Source organism: Schistocerca cancellata, chromosome 6 (genome assembly GCF_023864275.1).
Source record: "Schistocerca cancellata isolate TAMUIC-IGC-003103 chromosome 6, iqSchCanc2.1, whole genome shotgun sequence".
Taxonomy (NCBI): Eukaryota; Metazoa; Arthropoda; class Insecta; order Orthoptera; family Acrididae; genus Schistocerca; species Schistocerca cancellata.
Window position 1 is genome coordinate 470330900 of NC_064631.1, and position 25640 is coordinate 470356539.

The following is a 25640-nucleotide window of genomic DNA, read 5'->3' on the forward strand; positions in this document are numbered from 1 at the left end:
TCAGGAGAATAGCCAGCAACTCTTTCAGTCAGTGCCAAACGGAATAACTGCTTGATAAGGGCCACAGATGGAAAACAGCCTTATTGATTTGCTCAGTTTGTCTGTATATGTACATCGCATCTGTCGATTTACGCCCCATTCCGATAATTACTTCGTCGTGCGACGCTTTCTTTCTTCCTTTTTTCCCCCTAGATGTTATTTCTGTTTTAAAGAGTATAAATACAACATAGTTTCAGAACTAATATTCATCGTTCATGTTCCCTTTGAAACCAACCCTTATTCCCAACACTCCATGCCCCGATTATACTCTAGGGGTGAAATATTATCAAAGCTGTGAGCAGAATTGTTATATTGGGACTGTCAATGTCAACAAGCAAACCTGAAAACTGTGGATTCCACACTAGTACAGCTGTTTTGGAATTGTTGTTACAAATCCCCAACTTCACACACAAAATCTACCCTCTTACCCTTAAGGGTGGCTTCCCAAAAGTGTTTTGTTTCCGACAGTAACAGGTATCTGTACCAAGCTAGATAAATGTGACATCGAGGGGCCAATGTTCAGCTCCCCACTCACTGAGCCATTGTAAATTTTTCGATCGTGAAGCCACTACTTCTTATCAAGTCCAACCTCGTCCAACTTTTTCTCCAAAAATTCCAGCTCGTACTTGAATGGAAACCCGATCTCACTACTTCTTATCAAGTCCAACCTCGTCCAACATTTTCTCCAAAAATTCCAGCTTATACTTGAATGGAACCCCGATCTTCCATACTGCCGAGAGACACGCTAACTTTGATCTACACTGATGCACCTCGTCGTTCATCCTCCAGTGGCCTGGACGTCGCAGTACCATGGGGAGCCTTCAGTTCAGACCAGTGGCGTGGAGTACTGTAAGAACATAATTCTGTTGTTCTGCTAATTATTTAGTACTGAGAAATAGCTAAATGCAAAAACTTAAAATTAAAGAAATTGAAAACATCACAGGTTTTTGTATTTCTGATATGGAAAACATTATTCAGCAGAACATATCAAGCGGACATCAGGATTTCCTCCTAGTATGACCAACTTTTCTTTTACCGGAATCTTACAGTTTGTGGTCACTACGTACGCTAGAAACGGATAAACAAGAGATACGTGTCTCTTTTGTTGGTAGTTCTGATCGCTACATGTACGTAATACTCGTACTTGTACTGCAATGTCTGGAGTGTTGGTATGCTCCTGTTTGTAACAGGAAACTGCCAATCTTGAAATTTCTGTTTCTAAATGTACCTAAGCAAACTACACCCCACAGTAAGATCACAACTGTCTTCCAGCACGCAGACTCTCAGCCAGTGGAACAAAAGGATCGGCACCCAATTTTCTTGGCCTCTATCAAACTTCATTATGCTCTGCTTCTGCGTAACACACGAAATTAATTAATTCCGTACACGTGCACCTGTAAACAGGATGTAATTAAGGTTCGAAGGCCGTAGGATACCGGTATGGCCCACAGAGCTCTTCACACATGATAGCACGTGACCTTGATCTAATGTAATTATCAACAGTTCACAATCCGTAATAACATAATACCGTTCAATTTGAAATTTTTCTTTCGGGTGAGTGAGGTGTAGGTATTTAGTGCAAATAACGAACCAAAATACTTTGCAATGAGAGGTTTCGAATTTTCGGTGGTAGTATGTAAGAAAATTTTCCATGGTATTTTGTTTCTGTTTACATTAGATTTAGACCGGCTTTATAACCAATACGACGTCGATCTGACACTATTAACTTTCATTAGACAAATGTTTATTGAGAAAAGGTATTTTTGTAACACACACAACTTTTAGGGAAGACTTCTAACCTTGATATTTCTAGAAAACTGTTAAAGTTTTCGTGGTCACTTATTGACAAATCGTGTGTTAGCTTCTGTTTCCGGTTCTTCGGCTGACGTTTCTTTGATGATTTTTTAACGTTTCACCAGCACGAGTGGCTGACATTGTGAAAGCTTCACAGTTCTTCCACCAGCAATGACAATGCCAGCCACTCGTCGTGGTGAAACGTCAAAAAATCATCAAAGAAACGTCGCTCGAAGAAGCCGAGACAGAAGCCAACATGATATTTCTTCCAGTTCCCTTTCTATGGCTTCGTTCCCGCCTTTTTTTTTAGGTCCTTTTGCCTCGCCTTGGTTTAGCTCCGCTATAACGTAAGATGGAGGGCGGTGTGATGTACACTGATAAACTAAAACTTAGGACCACTTATTTAATAGCGTCTTAGCCCTCTCTTGAAATGCATAACAGCAGCGCTTCGGGGAACCAAGGGGTCAAGACGTTCTCGGTAGGTCTCCGGATCTATGTGGCCGCAGACGTCTACAAACAGGTCATGTAGTACCTGCAAATTATCGAACAGGGTGCGTCTACATGTTTTCACTGCGTAATGATTGCTCCATCAAATTTTGGTTGTGCAGCCTCATAAACTCAGCTTCTTTTTCTAATATTTCGGCTGCTTTCATTCAACCATCTTCAAGGTGAGCAGAAAGACTGACAATCCAGCACTCGCTACGTCGTTTTCAAGTCGTGGACTTTGCCATTGTGCATGCTGCCACAGGTACATAGGCCCAGGAGACGTCGATCGGCGGTAAAGAAGTACAATGTGCTGCATGAATTATATCTGTGTTTACGCAGTCGAATCACGATGAGATGTTGATATATCACTCTGAGCTACACTGTTGCGAGGTCTTTGAAAGTTTACTACAGAACGCGCCGGGTTACATGATTTATTCAACCTGTAAAGCGCTTTCTCTATTAATTAAATTCGCAACCAAGCGAATTTCAGTTCCCTCTTTCATCACTGAGTCCCAGAAAGATGATGTATACGCTACAGTTTCAACGTTTTCATACAACACCGAGTGGCCAGTATCAATACAGTGTTCTGTCACAGCCGATTTGTTTGGCGGTAACAGGCAGGTGTACGTCCAGTGTTCTATAAATCTTTCATGGAGGCAGTATACTCAACGGATCTTGTGACCCCAGCCTTCCGAAGCATCAGATCATCGTTAATCCCAAAATGCTACTGTTGCCGGTGGAGAACAAAAAATCACTTTTACTGTGCTTGCTCAGGATCCGTCCTATTTTTGACGATAGACTTCCCAATACGGCAGGAAAGTCATGGACATAAATCTTTCTCCGTCTGCTTCTACACTGCTTATGGCCAGCTTTGGCTTCATTCATAGCGCCTAGGTATCTGCTGTGGAGAGTACCCTTTGGCTTCAAAAACTTTCTTTGAATGCAGGAGCCTGTCCTGCAGCTGCTTTCGTGAGCAATGATGTGTGCTCTATGAACTAAAATTCTGAGAACACTCTTCATCTTCAAATGATGGTGGCAGCTGTGTGCATATCGTATTCAGGTGCACTGTATGTCCCAAGCTACAATCATCTTCGCGCCGGACCAAAACGTCCAAAAATGGCAGGCATCCCCCCTTCCAAATTTCTGTTGTTAACTTGTGCATGGATCGAATTCAGATGTTTTAAAAATTCTTGTAATATGGCCACACAACAAGCGTGCCGTCAATACACCACCAAAATTTTGAAAGGGTGAAGAGAGTGCTGGGTCTTCACTCTTTCGGCTCACTCTGAAAATGGTCGAAATATTACGAGAAGAAGCTGAATTTATGCGGCTGCACACCCGAAATTTAATGGTGCCCAACGGTGGTTTGTAGGAGCGGATTTGGCGTCCCATAAAATCACATATACGTTCCATATGGTTCACAAAATGTGACTTTGGTCGCCAAGACATCAACGCGATTTTGCTATCTTGCTCCTCAAACAACTATAGCACGATTCTGGCCTTGTGATATGTATAAATACCTGTCTGGCAGATGCTATCGCCGATGGGGAGACATCAACCTTGACGGAATGCAGGTGGTCCACAATAATGTCCAAGTACTCCATACTTGCCTCGATGCCTTCAATTACTACCACAGGATCCGTGGAAGTCCACGTGAATGTCACCCACGCATTAATAGCGCCCCCATCAGACTGTGTGCATGGCGCGGTACATGTTTTCAGCAGTCTTCCAGGGGACGTACTCGGCCATCGACGTGTTGTAATGAAAGACGTATTCATCCGACCAGCTGCCAGGTTACTACTGACCTACGGTCCGTCTCGTTGATTCAGTGTCTACTACACTCGTAATTGACAATATCGTTGGGTTAAAAAAGAACACCCAGGTGTCACCTGTTGTGGAGCTCCATGTTCAACAATGTAACAACATGCATTGAACAGCACACTCCATATACTTGAGCTTGCAGTAGCACTGTTCTTTGTCGACATGTCTGCCACAGAAAGTCGTGTATCGTACTGGACGGTGCAGGCAACCCCCCCCCCTTCCCCCGCCCCACCCTCCGCACACACACACAGTCCCCACTTCCATTCCCTTTTTAAGTATTGACTTTCAGCAACCAGCAACTTGTCGCCTACGCGTGCTTACGATTGTTTTGGTGCTCTTCTGGTAACGTGATCGCCTGAAAAACAGCTGATAAGCTTCACTGTTTTGATCTCTGTTCTCAGGCGCCGGGCCGTAATATCTATGCACGTGGTTTATGTCAATGGACTGTACCAACTGCGGCCCGTTTTTTTGTTGGAATTATTCTACGCTTTCTTCGCAATTTCTTATGTTTCATCACCTCTAGACGACCTTCACTTCACCATTGAGTGAAAGAGGTTTGGGTTACGTTTACCTTATTTCACTTTGGAAAAAGGTTTCAGGAGTCACATGGATCCTTAAGTCCAACTCCGACAATTTCGATCTAAAATTATTGTGTGCCATGTGGCCTGACGTCTTATGAACTTTGAATCTGTGCCAGAGACGAAGATCCTTTCCGCCTATATGTTCCGGCTGTGTGACGGCCCCATGGACCTTGGCGATCTTACTACGTAGATTTGATGATCGCTTCTGAATTGCTGCCTCTAGCACATCCATGTGGGAGTCGTGGTGGAGGTCTGTGATTCCCGAGTGCCTATACCTTCCATATTATTGACATGGGTTTTACTCGTTCAGCCCCAGATAATACTGCTACAGAATACCTTTGACAGTACCGTACTGTTATTCCCCGTTAGTTTCTGCTCCGCTTTTCTACCTTCTTTAGCGCCTCACGTGCTTCAACGCCACCAGATGCATTCAGTTTCGAGACAGACAGTGAACACAGTATTTTCGCTCAGTACATCTACATCTACGTGATTAATCTGCTATTCACAATAAAGTGCCTGGCAGAGGGTTCAATGAACTACCTGCAATCTGTCACTCTACCGTTCCACTCTCAAACGGCGCTAGGGAAAAACGAGCACTTAAACTTTTTGTGGGAGCCCTGATTTCTCTATTTTATCGTAATGATCATTTCTCCCGATGTAGGTGGGTGCCAACAGAATGTTTTCGCAATCAGAGGAGAAAACTGGTGATTGAAATTTCATGAGAAGATCCCGTCGCAACGAATGACGCCTTGGTTTTAATGATTGCCTCTCCAATTCACGTATCATGTCTGTGGCACTATCTCCCCTACTTCACGATGATACAAAATGAGCCGCCCTTCTTTGTACTTTTGCGATGTCATCCGTCAGCCCCACCTGATGCGGATCCCACACCGCTCAGCAATACTCCAGAATAGGGCGGACAAGCGTGGTGTAAGCAGTCTCTTTAGTAGACCTGTTGCACCATCTAGGTGTTCTGACAATGAATCGCAGTCTTGGGTTGGTTCGACCCACAACATTATCTGTGTGGTCGTTCCAATTTAGAATATTTGTAATGGTAATCCCTAAGTATTTAATTGAATTTACAGGCTTCAGATTTGTGTGAATTATCGCGTAATCGAAATTTAGCGGATTTCTTTTACTACTCATGTGAATAACTTCGCACTTTTCTTTATTCAGGATCAATTGCCACTTTTCGCACCGTACAGATGACTTACCTGAACCATTTTGCAATTCGTTTGGTCATCCGATGATTTTACGAGATGGTATGTGACAGCATCATTTGAAAACAATCTAAGACGGCTACTGAGATTGTCTCCTATGCCGTTAATATACATCAGGAACACTACGGCGCCTATAACACTTCCTTGAAGAACGCCGGGTGTTATTTATGTTTTACTCGATGACTTTCCGTCTATTACAACGAAGTGTGGCCTTTCTGACAAGAAATCAAGAATCCAGTCTCACAACTGAGGCGATATTGTAGTGTATATCTTTTCTCCTTGTAATGTCTATCTCCGTTCAAGCTGTTTTACATTTTTTTTACTGGTTACGTTTGCGAATATGACGCACAAACAGTGCAAATAGTTAGACATCTGCTTCAGAAGGTGTGGAAATAATATCTATGTTGATTTGTATACTAGACCAACTGTAGTTTAATCAAAGTGACGACACGCTCCGAGTCTGAGTACCTACCCTGTCTCTCAGCTGTCAAGCTGCATTCCACGAAGACAGCCTGTCTTCATAGATTGTTATCACAAAACAAAAAGTCAAGCAAAGACTGAAACAAGTTGTGACGCAATCGGTACGAAGGAGCACTCTTGTCCTTCTGGAAGGAATGGATGTTGCACGCCTCCACACCTACCAAACAGCCTGAGACGTAACATAACGGCGCGCTTACCGAATTAGCGATAGGCGAGCTTGAGCGAAGGTGGGCGTGGCTGACCTACCCAGCGACCTAACAATAAACGTCAATGTCGCTGTCGAGGGACCCTGTGCGTGTGAGCCAACACTGACAAAGTACGCGCCAATCAAGCGGCTCCGGAGGAATTCCCAGCAGTTTGACTTCCAAGATTGTTCCCGATGGGTGACGGTGGGTGTTGCTAGGGAATGATACCATTTCAACAGACAGTCAATACAAAGACGCGAGAATTTCACCGCTATAGGCAATTTTCAGTAAGCGAAAACACTTAAGACTCTCAAGAAAATGTATAAATTGTTAAGACGCTTTTCCTTGGGATAATACATGACCAAGTCACGATAGAAGTGAAGAGCGCATTTTAACAATTCGTTTGGAAGTTAATAAATGTCACAGAAATGCCACAATGGTCAGGCGTCACGCAATAGCGAATGATTGAAAAATTTGATCAGTATTCAAAATCTAAGAATTTATTTGACATAATTGTAGGTGCACTTAAGTAACTGATTTCAGAGTAAATTACGAGGGCTGTTCGGAAAGGAATTACGATCGGTCGCGAAATGAAAATAGTGAAAAAATTTTTTATTCGCAACAGTTAGCCACACCTTCCAGCAAACTCTCTAGTCACCACTCCGACCGAGACATCTGTCTTGGCGTTGTACAAACTCTCCAGTACCCTCTTCACAGAAAGCAGCTGCCAGTGGATTCCGCCAATCCTCTACGCTGGTCTGCCTTTCGATGTCTGTGCCAAAATGTTGTCTTCGTAGCCAGCGGTTCATGTGGGCAGAGGTGAACAATGGAGGGAACCAATTACAGGCTGTATTGTTGTAAGGTGTCAGGCAAATCCAACACCTTCCATGAAAACCCTGACATGATAAGCAAATCCAGCAGTATGTCACATAGCTCCGAATAAATCGTGACATTAAATTAACCAAAGTAATACGATTAACGAGTGAGCAAATGGAATACCACAGAATGCCTAAATGCATGCCATACCTTCCCACCGTGAAACAGACGCCGTTCCGAGGGGAGAAACGAGAACAGAAGCCGAGAGCAGAACCGTGTTAAGCTAGAAGGCACTACGATAAAGGACGGGCACCCACGTCGCCAGCCAACAGCCAGAACCACCCCCCCAGCCTAAGTTAAAAGATAGAGCCCTCCAGAAGAAGAGTATAGATCTTATGTAAACACTAAAAGGGCCACCCTAGCCGCAAGTTTTAGCGTATGACTTTTTCACGTCTCTATTACGTCAGGACCACCCCCCAGCCCATGTTAAAAGATCGAGCCCTCCAGAAGAACAGTATAGATCTTACGATAACACTAAAAGGGCCACACCAGCTGCAAGTTTTAGCGTGAGACTTTTTTGGGTCTCTGTTACGTTGCAAATGTTAAAAACATTTCCCCACCACAAAAAGTATAATGTTTCTCATTGGATAGACAGAATTTTTGTAGGCGGAGCTTAAGGTTAACATTGAGACCCTGGTTGGTCAGATGAAAACACAGCCAGATAGTTTTTTTTTAAACCAACTTCGGTAAATTGTAGTAAGGAGAAGTTAGGACAGAGCTGCTTCCGAGACGGCGAGCTGTATGGAGCTGCACCGCCGCCGCCACCTGACGCTGCCTAACCAACGACAAGGTAATGAACGCACGCGATGCCACATAACAGAGCATAAAGCTTCACTCAGAACTGCAGAAGTCTCATCTGTTACACCCCCTTTTTACGTAATACTAGTGTCGATCGTCAATTAAATCTCATGGTGTTCACATTTGCTACTTGAAGTAAAAGTCTGAAATGTGATGATTTTTCTGTTATATAATTATTGAGAAGCCACATCAGCCACTGTAATTTATGACAAGTTAGATAAGTAATTAAAGATAATTGAGGGTCACTGTAGACCATTTTGATAGTTTTCTCTTTTGTGAAACTTAATTTAAACCTAGATTATAGATGTGATATGGCATAGGTCATCCTTCGATCCATTGTAGAATTTGAAAACCCATTCAGGGAATATTCATTCACATTTTTGTTGATCGCAGTTGGTTTTTATCATCCTGTATTAAAATATTTCCTTTTATCAATAGTGCAATTTATAAAGAATGTTTTGTGAGTAGAATAAAATTTCCAATGGTAAACTTAACTGCTTTTTCGACATTATTTTACCAGCGAACTAAAAATAGGAAAGCCTTGAACCCCTTCCACTATATTTAGTTAATAGTAAGATTCTTTTACAGGGAGTGCAGTGGAGATGACGCTGAAATCCATAAGTATTTGATTATATCATCGCTAGTCTCACTAAACTCTTCTGAACTCTACATGTCACGTGTGGTCTGGCATCTTCTTACCAGCAACAGATCCCAGGTTCAAACTAGTCAATTCCCTAAAAAACACACTCAGACCATTAATGCGCGAAAGTGGTAGGGAGACACGACTTAGAACAAACAGACACCGCGCAGCATGTTGGAGAATGGCGACCCTGCCAGGATGGTAAAATATCATGATTGAAGGTCGACCACATACCCAACTAGATCAAAAAATATCCTGTTAAAAAATTTTCGTAAATAATTTTTTTTGAAAGGCATAATAGTTGAAAACAGTAGCTGCAGTGATAGTAAGAAAGTATTCAATAGAAAGTGAGGCATTATAGCAGAGACAATAGCATAATTAAGTTATGAATTATAATATTGGTAGAATTAAGTTTTCTCTCCAATGCAAGCGCACAGGTGGCGGATACATCGTTGACAAGTTGGTTCTGACCCAACAAATAAGTGAATGGATTGTCAGTCTTGGGTATAATAAGTGTCAAGTCGTGTGAACAAAAAGTTTATGAAACGCGTAAGATGGTATGAGCGCATGTTGACGCGAAGTAGGGCGCGCGAATTGCTTTTAAAACAGAAAATAAGGGATTCGGGCAGATTAGCAATAGCAGATCGAGACCTTGACCGAATTGAGGTAGAGACCCAGCATGAAAATGGACAGCGAATGGAGGACAGTACAACAGACGATGCAGTATCGCGAGAAATAGAACAGATAACGCACCATAACGAGGATTATGTACGTCAACGCATAGAAAACGTAAATCAGCATACGACAGAGGAGCAGGAAAGTAGAGAGACAGTCGATGAGGATTCTAACCTACGTCTTGAATACGTAGAACCCATAGTACAAGTAATCAGAGCTCCCTCACCACAGAGTACAAGGAATGCGAGCAGAAACGTGTCACCGCACAGTTCAATGCAATCGGTGGCGAACCAACACAAAACAAAAAAATTCAGTTATACCTAAGTCATATTGAAGACGAGGCAAAAGAATCTCGAGAAGCGATAGGAAACTTAGTAATAGATCACAATCAATTGAGAACAGACATTGACAAGGTACAAGCGGACGTACAAACATTGCTTAATGACACTCAGGACGAGATCAAAACATTACGTAACAACACCCAGGGAGAAGTCAAGAAACTAGAGAAACAGATAAACATAATTACTAGACAAGCAGCAGGTACAGCGCGTGAAATTGTTGAAAACAGTGTGTTACACAAACGTATCACAAAAGCAGCGCTGAAAAGATATGATAATCGCGTAGTCAAAATAGAAGCGCAAACGAAGCGACAACTTCAGAAATTGCGAACAGAGCTGTTGCAAACCATTGAAGAGCATAGTGAACAGGATTGAACAAGCACAGAGTCAGCAACCACATCCGTATCTGTAACAGCACCGGAAAAACAAGCAATTAACGAAGATATTACGCATTTGCGATTCCAATCACAGGCGGAAAGTAACATACGTGAAATCAGACAGCCTGCACAACAACAAACACGTTTCGAAATTCTTGATGAACAAACGGCACCACAAACACATGCGGAACCACAAATGTATGTTTCAAGACATATTAATCGTGCAATGAAGCGGCAAGGTTAGCCAGACAAGATACCGAACCAATACGTGACAATGGAAAGCCAGGTCGCGAAGACTACAGTGCAATGCATTCAGCTACACGTTCACAACCGATGGAAGGAAATTTTTGCGTACCACTCCAACGATACTACGCAAGGGTAGGCGAAAGTTACAGTGGACAATATCCAATGGATCTACCACAACCGGAAAGAACGACGGGAAAAATGATCAGAAACAAAAGTGGCGAAGAATCGCGAATTTCATATGGAACCATGACGAAGTACGACAACGATCATTTCCTCACAGTCAGAAAATTTCAACACTTTCTAGAAGGAAACTCATTACATCCACGAACTTTTTTGATCAATTCCGAGTAGGATTACCAGAACACTGGACGCTGGCACACAAATTAGACTTTATATGTGCACACATGTCAGGAAGAGTCGCAGAAACCATGCAGAATGTTGCAGCGACATGCCGATCGTACGAAGATTTCAGAGAGAAGATTCTCTCACGATATTGGTCCAGCGAAGCACAGAACAGAGTGAAGTACGAATTATTACAGAGCCCATATTTTGAAAATTCAGGAGAGAAGAGTCCCGTGAAATTTTTCGAAGTAATGGCAAAGAAAAATCAATGCTTAGACGTACCATACAGTGACGGAGAGTTGATTAAATTATGCGCGATGAAGTTACCATTGAAATACCAGCAATCATTAGTAGGTCGCTGAGGCAATGACATCGAAGCATTTAAAGGCATTCTAAGGGAAATAGAGTTCATATTTTCGGAAGCTGACACAAGAAAAAGACGAAGCGCACTGCAAAAAGCAGTGGAATCCAAAGGAGACAGTACGAAGAAACAATAATTACGAACCACGTGATAACTTCACACCAAGAAACGACAACAGATTTCAACAAAGAACCGGTTATGGATTTAGAAGAGAATATGGCAATAACTATAATTCACCCAGGAACGGCAACAACTATTACAGGTGGAATAACGACAACCGGAACGGGTACTGGAGAACCAATAGACCGACAAATTATCAACAAAGAAACCAATATCAACAAGCAGAGCAAGAAAAGAGAATACATATAGAAGAGGTGGAGGTAAGACCATCAAACCCCAATAAACATTCGAATTGACAGCTAAGCGCCCGTGCCAAAGAGAATGACGCACCGACCTAGGACAATTGCAGCACCTTGAACAGAGAGGTAAATACCTTATCACGAGAAGAGAAGAAGGAAGAAACAAATCCGCAGGGACCACATGAATACAAGGACAGGAAAATAACAATATCGTGTTGGGACGAAATTAATTGGGAGAATACTGATGAGGAAGATGAATTACCAGAGGCATGCAAAACGAATGTAGGAGGAAAGGACGAAGTAATGAGTATTACAGAACTATTTGAGATAGAAACCAGGGAAAGCGTATTCAATGAGGATAATTTGCAGTCGACAGAAGTTGAAAATAAGTTACTAGTGGGCACACAACCCAACGTATATAATGAAGGAAGTTATGAAGCGATAATTAGAGCATTTAAATGCGATTATGTGGAAGTAGCGACGAAGAAGAAGATAGACAAGGATGAGGAAAAAGTAGAGGATGTTGAAGAAAGCGTAAATGGAGGAAGAAATAGAGAAGAGGAAATAAAAGAGAGAGAAGTAGCAGTCGAAACTGATCCTATAGAAAGTTCGAATTCACAAGGGAAATTCCTGAAAAGACTCATGTAGGATTCAGTGGAGGATTTGTTGATACAAGAAGAAGAAGAACAGAACCAACCCTTTCAAATTCAACCAATTGTGAAGGCCATGGTAAAGCATATCCCAGTCAATATTGTAATTGATAGCGGAAGTGAACTGACCACGACCTCAGAAAATTTATTCATGCAGTGTAATGCCAATGAGGAATTGCCAGTTCTGAAAACACGTAAGATTAAAGTAAGAGGTCATATTAGAAACAATGCTGAGGAAGTTATGAGACAAACAATGTTAACTCTTTCGTGCCAAGGTCAAAAGATCGAAGCCAACTTCGAGATTATACCTAAACTAGCTGTAGATTTGATTATAGGTGCAGATTTTTTAAATGAGAGATGAGCGATAATAGATATGGGGAAAGGTAGTGTAACATTTGGGAATGCCACACTTCTCTTTGAGCAAAAGCTAAAATTAGAAGAAATACCAGTTATAAACAAACAATTAAGAATGATGCGAGATAAAGAGGATGAAGAATTAGAACGGTATGCACAAAAGGGGGAATTGCCTCAACTCATGTTAGAAGTCGATAAAGAAAGCGACGAAAAATTGCAAGAAGTTCAGGTAAATAATCAGCACAATATTTCAAGTTTATGTTGCAGATAAGATCGTCAGGAGAAAGAAGAATGGAGAGAGAGGAAAGTGGGAAAAAGAAAGTAGTTTCAATAAAAACAAAAACAAAAATAACACCAATAGTACCATTGATTAAGGTGAAGGGATAAAGCGTAGATTGTCTAACAGCATGAAATACTGAAATGCTATACACCATGACACTACACAAAAATAAAAAAACGAATTTGAGGATTCTTGTAGAAGTTAAGACTCAAAATATCTTAGAATTGTAACATGGAAAGGGTGTCGAAATTTGTAATGCTTTTTAAAAAGGCGTAAAACAATGTACGTACTAGATGTATGTTAGATGAATATAAGTAAAACTTTTTGTAAGAACCAATGTAAAAACTTCAGCAAGAACCAGATGCAATGACCCACAAGTTGCAACGAGAGAAGTATCAAGAAAGAAAAGAACGTAAATAGCAAGACACGATTCCTATAAGGCAGAAGCATCGAGAGAAGGGAAAGGACAGCGAGACCAACAGAGGGCCCTTGTAGCCGAAATGGGCAGTAAATCTGCTGCTAAGTGGAACCACATAGTGGCAGAACCCTGCTGGGACAGAACACGGAAGGCGAAGAGGGCCCCGGAATGCCCCGACTCACCGGAGCAAGCAAAAAACGGCCCAACGAGAAGACCGCTTGGGCAAGCCACCACTGGCAAAAAAATATGTGTAAAAGTCACACTACTGCTATTAAACAGCACACTGATGTACGAAACTGAAGAAAACTCCACAAAGTAGAAATGACATGTCCAAACAATTTATCAAACTGTTACTAAGAGGAGAACTTCAAAGCGACTAGTTATCAATAAATATTCCCATATACTGCCCAGAGAAGAACCGAGAATCAAGTAAGAAGCAGAGAAAAAGCAGGAAGAACAGAAGTTGAAGATTTGCAAGATTGAGACCAAGGAAGAAGATGGGTGAAGAACAGACGACATACCTTCCCATATCCCTATCCTATTGTAAACTAGTCGTCTGCAAAGTATTACAACGAAAACGACTGCTTTCAGCGACACGCATACAAAGCCAGTAAACCACGAAATTCTGCAGTCACAGCTCCATTCCATTAAGGGACCTCCACAACAGCAACACACAGTTACAAAGCCAACAAGGAACAACGAAACAAGCTGTACATCAAATACTTGCCCACATCCATCTCACTCAAGTCCATCACCTTCGTGCAAAAACATACACCAACCTCTTCTTTAACATTGATAGGATTGTGTGAATGTGTGTAATCAAATTATGTGATGTAGGAATTGTGCAAAAGAAATGTGTGAAAAACTATATAAGTTAAGCACACCAGACAGCTAATAAACTACAAAATAACAGTCATTGACTATGGACTTAGGTAAAAAATAAGCTATCGATAAAAATAAGTCTTTAGTTCTGAAATGGACAGTATATAAAAAACAAAAGTAAGGCATAATAAACACTAAAATTATATGCCACTTATTTTCTCATCATAAAAATAAAAGAATAACTATATTTTACTTATTTTCTCCTTATAAAAACAAAGAATAAAACATTATTTTGTTGGATGTTTTCCCTTTTTTTTAACATTTGTACCATTTGTTAGGATGATATCTCAATACTTGTGTATGTATATTTCTTTGTCAAAGCAATTCTTGGAAATAATTCTTATTTCTTAGTGTAACAATGTTGAAATGAGTGTCTAGAAACAAAAACATTTTACTTGTACATGATATTTAGTAAATGTGTTAGGAATAGATTTTACTTAATTACTACATTTATAAAAAAATATTTCTAAGAAAATCGATGTGAAAGATTCCTCACTTTCAATAACAAACTTCTTAAAAAACAAACTTCACACTTAAATAAAGAAAGAAAATAATTTAAAATTAATAAAAATAACAGCATAAAAATATTCTTCTCTTGTCAATATAAACATATTTTTCAGAATAATGTGGGAGAATATAAAAATATAAATTTGTAATACAAACTAGCATAGAACCAGAATAATGTGGCTGAACAATAGGCAACAAAATTTAGATAAAGGAATAATTTTTGACTGACTTAGACAACGATTCAATCATTGCCTAACTTCAGTGCAAACATTAAGTTCGAAGGATGGTGATATGTAAGGTGTCAGGCAAATCCAACACCTTCCATGAAAACCCTGACATGATAAGCAAATCCAGCAGTATGTCACATAGCTCCGAATAAATCGTGACATTAAATTAACCAAAGTAATACGATTAACGAGTGAGCAAATGGAATACCACAGAATGCCTAAATGCATGCCATACCTTCCCACCGTGAAACAGACGCCGTTCCGAGGGGAGAAACGAGAACAGAAGCCGAGAGCAGAACCGTGTTAAGCTAGAAGGCCCTACGATAAGGGACGGGCACCCACGTCGCCAGCCAACCGCCAGGACCACCCCCCAGCCCATTTTAAAGGATAGAGCCCTCCAGAAGAACAGTATAGATCTTACGATAACACTAAAAGGGCCACCCCAGCTGCAAGTTTTAGCGTGAGACTTTTTCGCGTCTCTATTACGTCAGGTCCACCCCCCAGCCCATGTTAAAAGATAGAGCCCTCCAGAAGAACAGTATAGATCTTACGATAACACTAAAAGGGTCACAACAGCTGCAAGTTTTAGCGTGAGACTTTTTCGCGTCTCTGTTACGTTGCAAACGTTAAAAACATTGCCCCACCGCGAAAAGTATAACGTTTCTCATTGGATAGACAGAGTTTTTGTAGGTGGAGCTTAAGGTTAACATTGACACCCTGACTGGTCAGATGAAAACACAGCCAGATAGTTTTTTTTTAAACTAACTTCGGTAAATTGTAGTAAGGAGAAGTTAGGAGAGAGCTGCTTCCGAGACGGCGAGCTGTTTGGAGCTGCACCGCCCGCCGCCACCTGACGCTGCCTAACCAACGACAAGGTAATGAACGCACGCGATGCCACATAACAGAGCATAAAGCTTCACTCAGAACTGCAGAAGTCTCATCTGTTACACCCCCTTTTTACGTAATACTAGTGTCGATCGTCAATTAAATCTCATGGTGTTCACATTTGCTACTTGAAGTAAAAATCTGAAATGTGATGATTTTTCTGTTATATAATTATTGAGAAGCCACATCAGCCACTGTAATTTACGACAAGTTAGATAAGTAATTAAAGATAATTGAGGGTCACTGTAGACCATTTTGATAGTTTTCTCTTTTGTGAAACTTAATTTAAACCTAGATTATAGATGTGATATGGCATAGGTCATCCTTCGATCCATTGTAGAACTTGGAAACCCATTCAGGGAATATTCGTTCATATTTTTGTTGAACACAGTTGGATTTTATCATCCTGTATTAAAATATTTCCTTTTATCAATAGTGCAATTTATAAAGAATGTTTTGTCAGTAGAATAAAATTTCCAATGGTAAACTTAACTGCTTTTTCGACGTTATTTTACCAGCTAACTAAAAATAGGAAAGCCTTGAACCACTTCCACTAAATTTAGTTAGTATTAAGATTCTTTTACAGGGAGTGCAGTGGAGATGACGCTGAAATCCTTATGTATTTGATTACATCATCGCTAGTCTCACTGAACTCTTCTGATCTCTACATGTCATGTGTGGTCTGGCGTCTCCTTACCAGCAACAGGTCCCAGGTTCAAACTATTCAATTCCCTAAAAAACACGCTCAGAGCGTCGTTGCGCAAAAGTGGTAGGGAGACACGACTTAGAACAAACAGACACCACACAGAATGTTAGATTGTGGGTGATCAAACACTTCCCATCGAAAACGCTGCATAAACGTATTCAATGCCCCTGCAGAATGCTGCTGAAAATTGTCTTGAAAAAAGAGATGCATGCTATTTATGTTATGTGGGCTGCGTAACTTCAGGCGAAATCTCTCACCAGACCCACATACTTGGCAGGAGACACTGTTGCTTTAGGCATTTATTCGTGAGCACTTTGCGCTCTGAACTGAAAAGAGGGACGAGAAGCGATCGACAGACACACTAAAGACACTAAAGACACTGAAGACACTGAACAACACACCTGTGCAAAGTTCCATCGGATTTTTCACAGTGGTTTCCATTTCGCGCCTGATCGGACCTTACTTTCCGAATATGCCTTGTAACAACAAATCACAAAAGGAAGTTATAGAACAGCCTATAGAATAGTAATAATAAACATAGTGTATCTGCAAAAAAAATAAAAAATACCTATTTCATAGAATCAGACTTTAAGTCTTAGAGGAAATTAACCCTAATATTCAGTAAGAACTACTTGAATTAGGGACAAATGGTCATCACGAGTGGAAGCAGTAGGAAAAATCCTTTGGAAATGAATGGTCTTACGGTTCGTTTTAATGATAATTTCAAATTAATGAAAGTACAGAAAGTTAGGAGAAGAGAAATTTAATAAATGATTGCTGAAGACGACCAATAAAAGCAAACGTCGCCGTGTTTTGTGTCGGTGGATGCGGCTTTGAAAATGTCAGACTGCTGTGCCAATAGTTTTAATATATGTTACAAGGCTTTTCTGTATTTGGGCAGTAAAAGAATGAGCTTTGGAAGCAGAGTGACGGTGTAGCGTGAGGAACCGTTTGTGAGCCACGACTTACGCGAGTTGAATACGCGTGTTACATGGGTCGAGAAGTGCAGCAGAAGTTACCGAGACCTACACTGGGCGGCAAGGATGCAGCAATGTTGAACTTTGTACATTTCAATGCATCAAGTTTAAGATTTAGTAAAAAAATCAGCGTGAAGTGGCACGGAAATCTGAATTATTCGTGAGGCGTATCGCGCCAGACTTGGCACAGTTTTGGTGCAGTGGCTTCCAACTTCAGCGATTTAGAGTGAAAAGGCGCAACTCTGAACTTCACTGGCTAGTTGTATACAGTCCTCAGCTTAGTTTATACATGTGAAGTCTGCAAAATTATTTGGTAAAATACTGCAACATAGGTCTGAAAGACAACCGTACTTTCACCCATCTTATACTAGACTAGATACTCATTTACACGCTCTGTGCAATTGACTGCCAATATTTATTACCTTACTTTTTTAACTAAGCAGAATATCAGATAAATTCTCGTTGTCACCTTGAATTACTGATTAAACATTTCCTATACGACCTGTTTTAGAACCGGAGACTTTGAATTTCAGTGGAGCAGAGAGCAACCGTGTGTGGTCGCTCCCCTAGGTTACCAAGAGCCAAACCATTCAGCGACCACACATCACTCCAGTAAACCTGGTGCTGAAAAGAAGCATTTACTTCCAGTCAGATCGTGGATCTAGGATACAGATAGCCCATTTTAACAGGTTCATGAGGATCCAAAAGATGTTCTATGAGACAAAGAAATCGAAACGGAAAGGAACTTGACACGAAATTAACGTTTCTCTCTCTACATCTTCCAATTAACGATAGAATTAAAGGCCTTTACTGTTGGATCAGTCCATGGTCATGCCAGTTATCAGAAGAAAATGGAGGTATCAGCCCTATGTGAATATCATAGACCACTTTGTAATCGTTACCATAGCTCTAGCATGAGAATGTAAGCGAACAATTTGACATTTATGATACTCACATGTGATATATTCACAACAAGAAAGATCAGTTATTACTGTTAGTATTTCTTTTTTATTTACCGGAGTTGCTTTGCATTACTGCAACTGTTTAGTAATGGAAATTTATCAGTCTCCGTTCCTTAATCACACCATATGAAACGAACTCTTCATGCGACTGAACAGAAGAGATTTTATTTCAACAAATAAAGCTGTTTTCTTACGCTGAGAAAATATAGCCAGTGGGGAAATACTTCTGCACTGCGAGAATATTTTTTGTAGTTGGCACCATGCTTAACGATGGGTATTACATTTCGGTCCGGTGTTACATTTCGTCCCAAGTGAACCTTGATATTTGAGGTTCAAACTATTTTAAAGTTACCCTATCACCTATTAGTCTTGTGAGCACTCCCTCCAAAAGGCGACCCTAAACAAGTAAACGTGCCCTACATCAATTACTTACTCCAAACAGAACTTACGATGCAGGTAAACACTATATCAATGTTATAGACTCAAAAGTATTGTTTAGGCCGAGAGTAATATTGGGAAATAACGCTCTAAGATATTAATGACAAGGCTCTCTTAGGTTCGTAATGACTCCTACGCCCACTATGCAGGTAAAGTACACTAAATGAATGTTGTAGACTCAAAAGTATTGCTTGAAGCATCGTGGACTCCACCTGCTGTAGCGTAATGTAATCAGAGGTTTGAAAGTGAATTCACTTGTAAGAGAACACTCGACATACAATTTCACAATTTCTGTGAATGTATCTGATGAAAAATTGGTATTCAAATGCTTTGTTTACTACACGTAACAAATATATCCGCCTTCTGTACAAGACCCTTAGATCAACCACCTTCCTTAGTATTAGCTAGGACAGATAAAAAATACTGCAGTGTACTCGCACTGACATCAAAATTCGTTGCAATTTTTTTTTAATTCGACACATTTCTAGGATCAAAATTTCATCATCTCGTACACATTTTACGTATTATGTCCCGATTTAGTAGTTACAATTAGTACGCTATTGCAGTCACAGATAAGCACTTACAGAGAAAGAATAATTAACGAAAATTATCTTTAACTGTGTGACAGCACCAGCTTCTATGAAAAATAAGGGTGTACACTCGTTTGCCACACCCTGGTTTTGCAACGCCGGCAGCAACGGTTAGCAAAGAATTTGATACAGTAATGTGTAACTAATGTAACTGTGCTAAATTAATGAACTTGCAAATTGCTGAACAGTACAGGATACGAAGGTTTTTATGGTCAGGATGAAACTGTCGACCGTTGCGCATTGTTGGTAACTGGCCATCCATGTAAAGTAAAAATGAAAAACTGACGAGAAAACAAAGAAAATATAGTGCAGGAAAGGCTTAGGAAAGGAAAGTTAAGTTGATCATCTATGACGTTGATGACAAATCAAGAGAAGCATGGTCAGTTATCAACGCAATTACCGGCAGCGAGCCGAGCGGTTCTAGGCGCTTCAGTCCGGAACCGCGCGACTGCTACGGTCGCAGGTTCGAATAATGCCTCGGGCATGGATGTGTGTGATGTCTTTAGGTTAGTTAGGTTTAAGTAGTTCTAGTTCTAGGGGACTAATGACCTCAGATGTTGAGGCCCATAGTGCTCAGAGCCATTAGAAACATTTTTTGAACCATCAACGCCATGACAAACAAGCTATATAAATATTATAATATGTGTTTCAGTGTAAATCTAACATCGAGTAGTATGCAATTTTTGAATGCGAACTTACAGCTCCAAACTTTACGGGATATTTCAGCGTTCATGTAAGGACCTCTTAAATTCACACGATTGTTTCTCCAGGATTATAACATTAAAGCAACACTCATTGACAAGCAGAGATCTGATGTGTTTTTTGAAAGTCCTTAACCAACGAGTCTTCATGTTGTCGCAAAAATACAGAATTATAGCAGTAAATTTTGTAAAATATAACTTGTCAATGTGAACAGCGACCGTTTACCCGCCTTTTAATATTCGATATTTTTTCTAATACTAGATATTTTTACTTGCTACAGCTTTACACAATCGCAAAAACATCAGGAAACTATGATTCACAGTCGTTGCCTAACATTTTAACGTACGACAAAATGGTTCAAATGGCTCTGAGCACTATGGGACTTAACTTCTGAGGTCATCAGTCCCCTAGAACTTAGAACTACTTAAACCTAACTAACCTAAGGACATCACACACAACCATACCCGAGGCAGGACTCGAACTTGCGACCGTAACGGTCGCGCGGTTCCAAACTGTAGCGCCTAGAACCGCTCGGCCACTCCGGCCGGCTAACGTACGATAGTTTCGCATACTCGGAGAAGTGTGGGGATTAGTGTTAAGTTGCGGGTTCTGCGGCATCGAAATGCTCAATTAATTGAGTGAATATAAGTAGTTAAAGTCTTATTAAATATATTGTACCTCCTCTAGCTTCAGCAAGGCTCACTAATGAAGAGATTATTAAATTTATCTGGTACCCACGACGTCAACTGTACGGACACTGCATAAGCTCTGCTGGAGTACCGATGACACAAATAATCTGTACTTGAGGTGGATCTGCTTGGCATTGGTTCACTGGCCACATACACACAAACATTTTAGACTTGGCACGTATGAAATATGTCGCGCGGAACGTTCTTTGCTCACTGAACCATATTTCACAGGAAACTAAATACTGCCAGTACTTACTGGAGCAGTGTGGTAAATCAGTAGAAGTGAGGTCGAGGATCAGAGCGCTCTTTGAGGGCTGCAGGTCGCGCACGGAATGAGCTCGGGCGACTAACCAGCTTACCAGCCAACCACCTGGCCATTCACGCTACCAGCGGAATGACCAGCGAGCAGGTTCGCGGAGGGCAAAGACGGGTGCAAGCAGAGGAGGCCGCAGCTGCCGCGCGTACGCGAGCAGACCCGTTCTGCACCAACTGCGGCCTCATTAGTAGAGCCGGCGCCCGAACATCCCCTTCCTTGTGCAGCAGGAGAGAATCCTCCGCGAGGGAGAAGAGCCTCGGGATATCAGTTACATCAACCACAAATCTCGTGCTTTCATCGTGCTTAGATAACAGTTATCACGACACAACGAAAATCCTTGAAAGATACACAATCTGGAAAGATAACAGAACAATGACATATACAAAATCAAAGTGTGATGATGGAAAACAATATAAAGCCAGAGTTTTACCCCTTGTTTCTTTAATCATTACTTGGAAAAAGATGTCAAGGTCTTCAAAGGAGGAAAATTAGGAGTTAAAGCGACTGCACTTCTATTCACTGTATAATATTTGCGGAAGATATCACACTGAAGTGCCAAAGAAACTGGTATAGGCATGTGTATTCAAATACAGAGATACGTAAACATGCAGAATACGAAGCTGCGGTCGGAAATGCCTATGGAAGACAACAAGTGTCTGGCGCAGTTGTTAGATAGGTCACTGCTGCTACAATGGCGGGTTATCAAGATTTAAGTGAGTTTCAACATTGTGTTGTAGTCGGCGCACGAGCGATGGGACACAGCGTCTCCGAGGTAGTGATGAAGTGGGGATTTTCCAGTACGACTATTTCACGAGTGTACCGTGAGCCTCAGGAATTCGGTGCAACATCAAATCTCTGACATCGCTGCGGCTGGAAAAGGATCCTACAAGAACTGGAGCAACGACGACTAAAGAGAATTGTTCAACGTGACAGAAGTGCAACCATTCCGCAAATTGCTGCAAATTTCAATGGTGCTAGCGTGCGAATCATTCAACTTAACATCATCGATATGGGCTTTCGGAGCCGCAGGCCCACTCATGTACCCTTTATGACTGCACAACACAAAGCTTTTCTCCTCGCCTAGGTCCGTCAACAACGACATTGGACTGTTGATCACTGGCAACATGTTGTCTGGTCGGACGAGTCTCGTTTCAAATTGTATCGAGTGGATGGACTTATATGAGTATGGAGACAGCCCCATGAACCCAAGGATCCTGCTTGTCAGCAGGGGACTGTTCAAGCTGGTGGAGGCTCTGTAATGTTGTGGGGCGTGTGCAGCTGGAGTGATATGGGACTCGTGACACGTCTAGATACGACTCTGACAGGTGATACGTACGTAAGCAACCAGTCTGATCACCTGCACCCATTCATGCCCATTGCTCATTCCGACGGACTTGGGCGATTCTGGCAGGACAATGTGGCACCCCACACGTCCAGAATTGCTACAGAGTGGCTCCAGGAACACTCTTCTGAGTTTGAACACTTCCGCTGTCCACCAAACTCCCCAGACATGAACATTATTGAACATATCTGGGGTGCCTCACAACGTGCTGTTCAGAAGACATCTCCTCCCCCTCGTACTCTAATGCAGGATTCATAATGACAGGTCCCTCCAGCACTACTTCAAACATTAGTCGAGTCCATGCCACGTCTTGTTGCGGTGTTTCTGCGTGCCCACGGGCTTAAGAGCACTTAGCGAAACACGCAAAATATAGTCTCTAAATTTGCAGCAATATTAAAAAATTAGAAGTTAAAATTAGCACTGAAAAAAAACAGACCTAAGACAGTCATCATATCAGATTTGGTGAGGACTCCAGACAACCAAATTCAAATAAATAAAATAGAAGAATGTGCTCATTTTACGGCATTTTAATCGCAGAAGATAATTAAAAAATAAATACAATAGCTTAAAGCGCTCTCATTTAATGAAGACAGTTATTAGCGAACAATTCGTTTAGCACAGAAAAGAAAAAAAGAAACAGTTTACAAAAGTGTGCATCTTTCGTGGTCATTGACAATGGCCCTGAAACCATCATATTCCTGAACAGCCATCCAGGGACACCAGCAGAACCCTGAAGAAGATCTCACCAGAACGATCGAAATATCCACCACTGAAGAGGTATTTGTTGCCCATCGCCTTAGAACAGTTTACAGTTAAAAAAACAATTTATTATGATTTTATCCTGGAGAGTGCTTCTGTATGAACGTGAAAGACGGACACTGTTAGAGACCTATAAAAAGCATCTACAAGCGAAGGAAATGTAGCTTTGGAGAAGGATAGCGTGGAGCAGCTGGCCAGAAATAAAAAATCCAAAGACGATGTTCTGCAAGACATCAACAATAAGAGCTACCGATTAACAACTACGCAAAAAAGGACAGCGAAATTTTTTGAACGTTTATTGAGACATAAGTTTTTAATACACATACTGGAAGGAAAAATATTGGAAAAGAAAACTAAGGAGACGTCAAGAAAGAAAATAGTCAGAGACCTATTGGAAGAAACAAAATGCTGAAAATATCTAATGTAGAGTACAACACTAAGTAGGGGACAAAGGTTACAGCGACGAGTCTAAAACCTTAGAAGATGTTGGTGACGAAGGAAAATTCAAAAACATAAACAACTTCGTGTGCACAACGAAATGCAGAACATTCGACTTGCTTACATAATACACAGAATCACTGTGCTGTCTGGCGCTCAAAGGTTTGTAGACTACAATACAGATGTATGGGCAAAAAGCAGGGATATTTGATTAAAGTGGAATATTTAGTTAACTAAATACATCACTAATTAATATATGCTGAAATTTATAATCATAATTTCCTCTGTGTTTCCGCGATAAGACAGACAGATATGAAGTCACGTTGTACATTAGGTGTGGATGTATTTTTGGATAGTTTATTATTCATTTGACTCCTTTCATCCACACGGAGGCTAAAATCAGATAAATATCTTTGTATCAAGGAGTAGGACTGTTGATATTTTTAAAAACATCAGGAATCCGACATATCGATAGCTAAAAAGAGATCTTTATAGGCTCACAAAATATCGAGTGTAAGTATAGATATACCGATGTATCGACGGAGAAAATATCGACGTAAAGACCTATAAAAATATCGGCTTCACATTCTAAATATACGGTACTGCCTGTTTTAGAGATGTATCTTTAAGTATTGAATTATTATTAGATATTCTGTACATCAACAACCTAGAAGCTGGCCTATCCTCTTTAGAGCAAGAATTGCACTTTCACGCTTGGCAATAACGACTTTTCTAACAAAGTAAGTTGCTCAATAAAAGGCGTCCGATGGGTCCGGCGTTCGGTTTCATCACATACAGGATTTGTCCGGTACACTTAACGTCGACTTCCTTGTCTTTTCAGTTCTGCCAACGTCAGGGACCTAGCAGTTGTAGGGTCAAAATTGCGTGGTGATACTAAAAGCTGCAGTTTCTGTTGGTAGCGTCGAGCGCCGATTACGTCAGCACGTCCCCTCACGCATCTCCGCCCACCGAAAGGACCAAAGTTCTCATTAGGTTTATGTTCATAATTTTCAGCAATTGTTTTTGAAGAATGCCGGTGTGAAGGAATAGCAGATTAGTTTTTAAACTCAACTGATGTGCAATTTCTTCAAATCGGAAATCTTGTTATTACATTCACATCGCCACTCCTCAGTGCAATCGAACTTCATCTTTTGAGCCACATGTACTTGCTTCACACAATCAAAGAGAAAGACTGGATTTGATGAAAGCTCAAAAAGTAATAAGATTCCTTCACACTGTTAAACTAAAATTATGTTCTGCTACACTTTCGAAAGAACAACTCCAAATATTTGCCGAAAACTGTGAAAAAATATAATATAAAATAAATATTATTGGTGCTCGATATTGCCATTTTGATATCGGTATAGCGACATATCCAGGGAGAAAGAATCTCTTACTCATATCAATATTTTCTAGAAGAAGTTCGATATAATGTTATATCGATATTTTGACTACAGCGCTATCAAGTAGGCAGCCATAAGAGGTAGGAGGAGCCAGAAATCTAACAGGACTTTAAAGTCTTTTCAAAACTTGGTAAAAGCGACCTAGTTTTTCTTTTGTTTCCTTGAGGAGCGGACATTGAGTGCGGCAACAGAAAATAGTGTCAACCACGACAGTATGCTAGTAGTATATCACTGCGGATTCTGGTACAGATAACAGTCTTACCACAAGGTTACTGATAAGGTAAGACTTCCAGGAAACCTTCCCGAGCACGTTGTGAGGTCACACATCTTGTCTAATTGCGTAAGTTATTTGTTGCAACCTGTGACATGTCATCGCCACGTCTATGGCAACTGTATGACCTATAATTGGTGGAAATGAAACTGGCACCTGGGAAGGTCACCCGCCCCCTTTACGTACTGACAACATGGAGGAAAGCCTCCTGGACCAATGGGGATCA